Source organism: Saccopteryx leptura, chromosome 7, assembly GCF_036850995.1.
Source record: "Saccopteryx leptura isolate mSacLep1 chromosome 7, mSacLep1_pri_phased_curated, whole genome shotgun sequence".
Classification (NCBI taxonomy): Eukaryota; Metazoa; Chordata; class Mammalia; order Chiroptera; family Emballonuridae; genus Saccopteryx; species Saccopteryx leptura.
In genome coordinates, this window is record NC_089509.1 from 39,086,870 (window position 1) to 39,096,579 (window position 9,710).

The following is a 9,710-nucleotide window of genomic DNA, read 5'->3' on the forward strand; positions in this document are numbered from 1 at the left end:
TTTGACTTGGGTAGAAAATGTACTGTTTACTGACATCAAAGCTGAAGTGATTATTCTCAGTAGAGGAAGCAGTGAAATGAATCACCTGACCTTGGACCTGACACACACCAGCCAATAATCAGAGGAACTACCTGATGACCTCCTGGACCAAACACAAAAGATATATTCAGAAAAACATATTCAGCTAAGCTTCTTTTTTCCTATTTCCTCTATCTTTTAGTGGGCAAAAAGACATTTTAAGGAAGCCAATCTTTTGAAGTTTGCTTTAGAGTTCTACATGAAATATGCATAATTTCCTCTTGGATTCTACCCAGTTTAAGGTTATAATTGATTGCTCAGAGAGCAGTCATAGATAGTCACTATTAGAAATGTTTATTTCACATTTTTACTGTTATGTCTGTTTTTTTGCCAGTTGGTAAAAAGAGCCCTTCCTTGTACTACGTGTTCTTATTCCAGATAAGACAGTGCAAACACTCACTTCAACTTCTTTCTGGCATACTTGTGGCTTTAGTGACATGAGCATTTCTGTGCAGATGAGTTTATATAGATGAAGTACTTAATAGAGGGAAGAACCCGTTGCAGTATTTAGCATCAGTATAATCCATTTGACTCCTTGCCCATGATCAGGCTTCTGGGATGCCTCAGACTGAGAGAATGTGGGCCAATTATTTTGCAACAGAGAGAAGAGATGGTAGAATGGAGGGCATTTTTTCCCTAATACAATGTATATTTCACACACACACACACACACACACACACACACACACACACACACACACACACCAGCAAAGGTTACTTGTGCTGTGAGCCTGCAATATGCGTTTCTTAATAAAATTTATCTATCATAACTCAACCAACTCCAGTGTTCATATTCCACAAGCAATCTAATGACCCTGAAATTGCTCATATTGGAGTAACTCATTTGAAACTTTGGCTTACAAACTGTCATGGCAAATGATATGTTACAAAAATAAAGAGTACAGTTACATATAAGAAATGTTATATTATGAATTTAATACATTAAAATAAAAAAAAATCCTTGGCAGTGTAAAACATTTGAAATTCAATGTATGTTCCCAAATAAGCATAGAAGATATTGCTATAAAATACATTTTTTTGGCTTAAATATTCTGTTTCTAATGTAATGAGGTATATATTCACAGAAGTTTGTGTAGTATCACAAAAAGATAAAACTAACCTGATTGTCTCTCAGTATTTTCTTTGGTGCCATTAATTTAAAAACAAAACAATAATGACACACTTTTCTCTCTTGCTTACTTAGTTACTCAGTTCTTCCATTATGAATGAAAACTACATTTTATAATTTCAACAAATACATGTAAATCATTATAGAAATAAAATTTATCTTCTCCCACATGTTTGTGCAATGAATTGAAGGCATTATTTCTAAAATTGGTTTCACATGAGTCCCATTTTTTGACAAATGGAAAGAAATGTTTTAAGCTTTAATTTTTTGTAATCTTTATTCTGAAAGGAAGAGCATTCAATGAGCATTAACATGAAAGCTAGCACTCTGGGCATAATTAATGTCTACCTCATCACCAGACATGAAAGAAAAGTGAATAACAGAGAACAAGTCTGTTAAATGTGCCATAGAACGAAGGCTTAAAAAAAAACAAAAACAAACAAACAAACAAAAAAAACAGTAAAAGCATCAAGTAACCGGATTTAATCTGAGAGAGAAAACTGTCCAGAATCACTGCCATTACGGTATGAATCACTATCATGTTTCTATAAGTGGCTAGAAAAAGAATTACTCAGTATATTCTTGGTCTTTTGAAAAATGTTAAATTGTCATCTGACCAAAGGCCCTTTTTGAACCACACTTTGAACTGACAGAACAGCATTCACTTTATACAGATCAACCATCCTAAGAATTAGTCACATTGGTTTAACATGTTTAATCTCACAGAATTCCTCCAGGACATTTGCTGTGATACCACTTTCTATTTCACCTCCAGTCAGCATGAGGAGAGATCTGAGTCTTAATGTGTTTCTCTAAACAGCCCATTGCTACATTGTTTTTGGTCAGTGGAAGCACCTCATGGAAGCATTTAAAAACCCACTTTTGCAAACAAAGGTTAGTATTCCTGTGGCATTCAGTTTCACCATCAGCTAAGAATCTTTGAAATGAAGTAAAGATAAAATCCCGTTAAAGACAAGCATACAAAAATCCTGCTCTTTGAAACCCTTTCCCATGTTATTCTGGGCTCCTGTCCATTGAAGTACCCTATAAGCAGATTAGAACTACAATGATATTTAGTTAAAAGCTGGTTGAAGAAAGTGGAGTAGAGTGTTTTTTATATTCTACTGTATCTTTTTAGAATAATTCTGAAATAATTTCTACCATCACCTCTTACCTGGCTGTTTGCCATCCTCAGCAGTAAAATTACCTGGAAGGGCCTTGGCCAGTTGTCTCAGTGGTAGAGCGTTGGCAAGCATGTGGATGTCCCGGGTTCAATTCCTGATCAGAACACACAGGAGAAACAACTATCTGCTTCTCTTCCCCTCTCCTTCCCCCTTCCCTCTCTCTCTCTCTCTCTCTCTCTCTCTCTCTCTCTCTCTCTTCCTCTCCTACAGCCACAGCTCCATTGGTTCTAGCGCATGGGCCCAGGATGCTAAGGATGGCTTGGTGAAGCCTCCTATTCAGGCACTAAAAATAGTTCAGTTGTGAGCGTGGCCCCCAATGGGCAGAGCATTGGCCCCAGACAGGGGTTGCTAGGTGGATCCCCGTCAAGGTGCATGCAGAAGTCTGTCTATCTCCCCTCCTCTCACTGGATGAGTAAAGTATATTTAATGAGCAAGCGGTGTAACATTCACTTAAAATAAACTTCCAATTAGATTTAGGGGTGTTGTTCCATTTCAATTTACCAGAAGATGGCAGCAGAGAAGGCGGATGCACAGATGCCCAGCTCTTACCACCAAACTGGAATACAAATCAATTTAGGAAAAATCAGCATGTAAAACCAACTCTGGACTACAAGAACAGCTCTCCAAAACCAAGGAGCAAAGAAGAAGCCACAACAAACCTGGTAGGGAGCACCTGAATCTCCCCTGTTTACAGGAACAGAAGGGAGGGGGAGGCTGAGAGCCCAGAGGGGATAGCACCCCGGGGAAAAGAGCAAAAAATACTGCTCACAGCCACTTGCCAGGTGACCAGGGAGCGAGGTGTTTTGAAAAGGCCAGCTTATCTCCCAAGTGGAAAGGACAGAGAGAGGGACAGACTGTGAGGGGCTAGGAATGCAGGAGATGAACTAAAAATGCTGACTCATTTGTGCTGGAGGCGGCCATAGCTGGGGGAGGGACTGAACCTTCCACAAAACAGTACTGAATTGCTTCTGGATCAGAGATCTCGGGACATCTCTCCAGCTCCAATCAGCGCAACAAGACACAGCTGAAAACAAGAAGTAGGGAGGAGGCGCAGTAACTCAGGTCTCCATGGAGATCTGAGATACACCTCCCTCTACTGAAGCTGAGAAAACACCCTGCCCCAAGAGAGATTAGTTGGCTGAAGAAGCCTTCAGAGTCTCAGGTTACACCCATCCCATTCCTGGATACAGTTTCAAGGAAGCCTCCTGCTGAGATCAATAAACAAGACTATCACCTGTTAAGAAAAAAAACAAATCAAGACTTCAAAGCTGCCGGCCCTGGCCGGATGGCTCAGTGGTAGAGCGTCGGCCTGGAGTGCAGAAGTCCCGGGTTCAATTCCCGGCCAGGGCACACAGGAGAAGCACCCATCTGCTTCTCCACCACTCCCCCTCTCCTTCCTCTCTGTCTCTCTCTTCCCCTCCTGCAGCCGAGGCTCCATTGGAGCAAAGATGGCCCGGGCGCTGGGGATGGCTCCTTGGCCTCGGCCCCAGGTGCTAGAGTGGCTCTGGTCGTGGCAGAGCGATGCCGTGGAGGGGCAGAGCGTTGCCCCCTGGTGGGCGTGCTGGGTGGATCCCGGTTGGGCGCATGTGGGAGTCTGTCTGACTGTCTCTCCCTGTTTCCAGCTTCAGAAAAATAAAAAAAATTAAATTAAATTAAAAAAAATAAAAATACTGTATTAAAAAAAAAGACTTCAAAGCTGCCCAAATCCAAAAGTGGATTACAAATAATAGCTGATACCAACCCAAGAAGACCTAGAAATAACACAACTGAAAACTGGAGGCAGACAACACCAAGCCTAGACTCAACCAACTCTACAAATAAAACACCCAAACACAATGAGAAGAAAAAAAGTGCAATCCAAATGAAATCACAAGAGATACCTTCAGGAGATGAACTGAGTGATATGGAAATAATCAAACTTCCAGATGCGGAGTTCAAAATAATGATTGTAAGGATGCTTAGCAATCTTAGAACAACAATGGATGGTCACTATGAACACCTAAATAAAGAAATAGCAAGTATAAAAAAGAATCAGTCAGAGATGACAAATACAATATCAGAAATAAAGACCACAATGGAAGAAATTAAAAACAGGATAGATAGAGCTGAGGATCGAATCAGCGAGTTGGAGGACAACTGGAATGAAGGCATGAAAGCAGAGAAGAAAAAAAGAAAAGAGACTCAAAAAGTCTGAGGAAACTCTAAGACAGCTCTGTGACAACATAAAGAGAAATAACATCCGCATCATAGGGGTTCCTGAAGAAGAAGAGAAAGAACAAGAGATAGAGGCTTTGTTCAATCATATCATAGCTGAAAACTTCCCTAAATTAATGCAGGAGAAACTCTCACAAGTTCAAGAAGCACAGAGAACTCCATTAAAGAGAAACCCAAAGAAACCTACACCAAGACACATCATAATTAAAATACCAAAGCTAAGCGATAAAGAGAAAATATTAAAAGCTGCAAGAGAAAAAAAAGCTATCAGCTGCAAAGGAGCCCCCATAAGGATGACATCTGACTTCTCAACAGAAACACTTGAGGCCAGAAGGGAATGGCAAGAAATATTCAAAGTAATGCAGAACAAGAGCCTACAACCAAGACTACTTTATCTAGCAAGGCTATCATTTAAAATCGAAGGAGAAATAAAAAGCTTCCCAGACAAAAAACAACTCAAGCAATTCATTACACCAAACCAATGCTGCAGGAAATGTTAAGGGGCATGGTGTAAACAGATCAAAGTGGGGAAAAAATATAGCAAAAGAGGACTACAGCTTTAAAGAATAAAATGGCAATAAACAACTACATATCAATAATAACCATAAATGTAAATGGATTAAATGATCCAATCAAAAGACATAGGGTAGCTGCATGGATAAGAAAACAGGACCCATGCATATGCTGTCTACAAGAGACACACCTTAGAACAATAGATACACATAGATTGAAGGTAAGAGGATGGAAAAAAACCTTTCATGCAAGTGGAAATGAAAAAAAAAGCTGGGGTAGCAATACTTATATCAGACAAATTGGACTTTAAAACAAAGGATATAGTAAGAGATAAAAAAAGGCCACTACATAATGATTAAGGGAGTAATACAACAGGATGATATAACTATTATAAATATCTATGCAAGTAATATAGGAGCACCTAAATATATAAAGCAGACTTTGATGGATTTAAAGGGTGAGATCAACAGCAATACTATAATAGTAGAGGATTTCAATACCCCACTAACATCACTAGATAGATCCTCAAGAAAGAAAATTAACAAAGAAACAGCAGACTTATTGGACACACTACATCAACTCGATTTAATAGATATCTTCAGAACCTTTCACCCTAAAGCAGCAGAATATACATTCTTTTCAAGTGCTCATGGTACATTCTCTAAGATAGACCACATGTGAGGGCACAAAAGTGCTCTCAACAAATTTAAGAAGATTTAAATCATATCAAACACTTTCTCTGATCACAACAGCATAAAACTAAAAATGAAACACAACAGAAAAGCTCAAAAATTCTCAAACACATGGAAACTAAATAGCAGGTTGTTAAATAACAAATGGATTAAAACTGAGATCAAAGAAGAAGTAAAAAAATTCCTAGAAACAAATGACAATGAGCATACAACAACTCAACATTTATGGGACACAGCAAAAGCAGTCCTGAGAGGGAAGTTCATAGCACTACAGGCACACTTTAAGAACCTTGAAAAAGCTCAAATAAACAACTTAACCCTGCATCTAAAAGAACTAGAAAAAGAACAGCAAGTAAAGCCCAAATGTAGTAGAAGGAAGGAAATAATAAAGATCAGAGCAGAAATAAATGACATAGAGGCTAAAGAAACAATACAGAGGATCAATGAAACTAGGAGCTGGTTCTTTGAAAAGGTAAACAAGATCGATGAACCTTTAACTAGACTCACCAAGAAAAAGAGAGAGAGGAATCAAATAAATAAAATTAGAAATGAGAGTGGAGAAATAACAACTGACACAACAGAAATACAAAATATTGTAAGAAAATACTGTGAAGAACTATATGCCAAAAAACTAGACAACCTAGATGAAATGGACAAATTCCTTGAAACATACAATCTTTCAAAAATCAATCTGGAAGAATCAGAAAACTTAAACAGACCAATTACAACAAATGAGATCAAAACAGTTATCAAAAAACTCCCAACAAAGAAAAGTTCGGGGCCTGATGGCTTCACAACTGAATTCTATCAAATATTCAAAGAAGAACTAACTCCTATCCTTCTCAAACTATTTCAAAAAATTCAAGAGGAAGGAAGACTTCCAAGCTCCTTTAATGAGGCAAGCATAATTCTGATTCCAAAACCAGGCAAAGACAACACAAAGAAAGAAAATTATAGGCCAATATCTCTGATGAATATAGATGCTAAAATCTTCAACAAAATATTAGCAAAGCGGATCCAACAATATATGGAAAAAATTATAGACCATGATCAAGTGGGATTTATTCTTGGGAGGCAACCTGGTACAATATTCCCAAATCTATCAATGTGATTCATCACATAAACAAAAAGAAGGAGAAAAACCATATGATAATTTCAATAGATGCAGAAAAAGCATTTGATAAAATCCAGCACCCATTCATGATCAAAACTCTCAGCAAAGTGGGAATACAGGGAACATACCTCAACATGATAAAAGCCATCTATGACAAACCCACAGCCAACATCATACTCAATGGGCAAAAATTAAAAGCAATCCCTTTAAGATCAGGAACAAGGCAGGGGTGCCCCCTTTCACCACTCTTATTTAACATAGTCCTGGAAGTCCTAGCCACAGCAATCAGACAAGAAGAAATAAAAGGCATTCAAGTTGGAAAAGGAGAAGTAAAACTATCATTATTTGCAGATGATATGATATTGTATATAGAAAACCCTAGAGTCTCAGTCAAAAAACTACTGGACCTGATAAATGAATTCAGCAAAGTGGCAGGATATAAAATCAATACTCAGAAATCAGAGGCATTTTTATATGCCAACAATGAACAGTCAGAAAGAGAAATTAAGGAAACAATCCCCTTCACAATTACAACCAAAAAAATAAAGTACCTAGGAGTAAACTTAACCAAGGATACTAAAGACTTATACTCGGAAAATTATAAAACATTGATAAAAGAAATCAAGGAAGATACAAACAATTGGAAGCATATATTGTGCTCATGGTTAGGAAGAATAAACATCATTAAAATGTCAATGTTACCCAAAGCAATCTATAAATTCAATGCAATACCAATTAAAATACCAATGACATACTTCAAAGATATAGATCACATATTCCAAAAATTTATATGGAAACAAAAAAGAACATGAATAGCCTCAGCAATCTTAAAAAAGAGGAATAAAGTGGGAGATATCACACTTCCTGATATCAAGTTATACTACAAGGCCATTGTACTCAATACAGCCTGGTACTGGCATAAGAACAGGCATATAGATCAATGGAACAGAATAGAGAACCCTGAAATAAACCCACAGCTCTATGGTCAACTGATATTTGACAAAGGAGGTAAGGAAATACAATGGAGTAAAGACAGCCTCTTTAACAAATGGTGTTGGGAAAATTGGACAGCTACCTGCAAAAAAATGAAACTAGATCACCAGCTTACACCACTCACAAAAATAAACTCAAAATGGATAAAAGACTTAAATGTAGGCCATGAAACCATAAGAATCTTAGAAGAAAATATAGGCAGTAAGCTCTCCAACATCTCTCGGAGCAATATATTTGCTGATTTATTTCCATGGGCAAGTGAAATAAAAGACAGGATAAACAAATGAGGCTATATCAAACTAAAAAGTTTTTGCACAGCTAAAGACAACAAGAACAAAATAAAAAGACAAACTACACAATGGGAGAATATATTTGACAATACGTCTGATAAGGGGTTAATAACCAAAACTTATAAAGAACTTGTAAATCTCAACACCAGGAAGAAAAACAATCCAATCCAAAAATGGGCAAAAGAAATGAATAGACAGACACTTCTCCAAAGAGGACTTACAGATGGCCAATAGGCATATGAAAAAATACTCAACATCACTAATCATTAGAGAAATGCAAATTAAAACCACAATGAGATATCATCTCACACCAGCCAGAATGGAGCTCATCAACAAAACAACACAGAATAAGTGCTGGCGAGGATGTGGAGAAAAGGGAACCCTCCTGCACTGCTGGTGGGAATGCAGACTGGTGCAGCCTCTGTGGAAAACAGTATGGAGATTGCTCAAAAAACTAAAAATCGAACTGCCTTTTGACCCAGCTATCCCACTTTTAGGAACATACCCCAAGAACACCATAGAACGGCTCCAAAAGGAGAAATGCACCCCCATGTTTGTGGCAGCATTGTTCACAATAGCGAAGATCTGGAAACAGCCCAAGTGTCCATCAGAGGACGAGTGGGTAAAAAAGCTTTGATTAAAAAAAAAAAAAAAAAAAAGCTTTGTTACATATATACTATGGAATACTACTCAGCCATAAGAAATGATGACATCGGATCATTTACAATAACATGGATGGACCTTGATAACATTATACAGAGTGAAATAAGTAAATCAGAAAAAAAACTAAGAACTATATGAATCCATACATAGATGGGACATAAAAATGAGACTCAGAGACATGAACAAGAATGTGATGGCAACGGGGGTGGAGGGGTGGGGGGAGGGGAGGGACACAAAGAAAACTGGATAGAATGTAACAGAAGACAATTTGACTTTGGGGGAGGGGTTTACAGCACAATCAAATGTCAAAATAATTTGGAGATGTTTTCTCTCAACATATGTACCCTGATATATCAATGTCACTGCATTAAATTTAATAAATAAATAAAAATAAAAAAGATAAACTTCCAATTAAATTTATTTTGAACAAATTTTACTGTGTCCTGTTTATATGTATAATATACTTGGCATAGAACAGTTAGAGGTAAAACAGAATGTGTAGGTGAATTATATATATTCTGAGTTCTTTTCTGAGTTTGTTGTTACTGTTTAATTCTCTGTGTTTCATGTGAATTCATCTCCTAAGATAAATGCCAAGGGAGTTCCATGTAACATAAAGGGATGATTCCTTCAACCTGAATTCTAGAACAAAGGAATGTAACAGAACTACATTGACCTATGACTTATGTGGTACATAAAGTGAGGAAAAAGTGCACAATAAATAATTTAGGTTGTTGTTATTGTAGCATAATCTTGCTTACACTGATTGATGAGGTGATCAACTATTCTCTGTCACTATCAACAAATTTCTCTTTTATTTTCTCTCCGTTCCTCCATATA

General features: G+C 37.4%; 1 non-coding gene across 1 annotated transcript; it reads left to right on the top strand.

Annotated features, from left to right (window-relative positions):
- Positions 1–3,665: 3,665 nt before the first annotated feature.
- TRNAS-GGA (transfer RNA serine (anticodon GGA)) lies at positions 3,666–3,741 on the top strand. Its single transcript has one exon. It is a non-coding gene; the product is annotated as a tRNA-Ser (tRNA).
- Positions 3,742–9,710: the final 5,969 nt, after the last annotated feature.